Below are 517 nucleotides of genomic sequence, written 5' to 3' on the forward strand. Positions count from 1 at the left end.
AAGCAGAAACTAAGAGAAAGGCATAGAATAGATTATTCCCCAGAGCATTCAGAGAACATGGCCCTAGTGACACCATGATTTTGAACTTCTAGCCTCTAGATTACGAGGAAATATATTTCTGTTTCTTTAAGCCACCAGTTTATGGTATTTTGTTATGACGGTTATAGAAAACTAACAGAAAACTAATAATTAAATTTAGTATTTAAAGCTTATAGGATATACATATTCCTAAGATTTGCAGATATGTTTACAGATTATTAGGAAATGGTTGGTATAGAATATCTCATTCCCCAAATTGCAATATAATTTAATATAATTAAAACTATTTTCAAGTTAGCGTATCAAAAATAATAATACTAATATATGAAGTTTCATTCAGGAAATAAATGTACATGTTTTTATTTAAAAATACATTGTATGCTCTTACTTGTTATCAATTTTTGTTAAAATTTAAATTAAATAAAATATTTTGCATTTCTGGTTAACAACATATTTTAGAGAGTAAATCCTGGGATTT

Source organism: Pteropus vampyrus, unplaced genomic scaffold (genome assembly GCF_000151845.1).
Source record: "Pteropus vampyrus isolate Shadow unplaced genomic scaffold, Pvam_2.0 Scaffold107, whole genome shotgun sequence".
Lineage (NCBI taxonomy): Eukaryota > Metazoa > Chordata > Mammalia > Chiroptera > Pteropodidae > Pteropus > Pteropus vampyrus.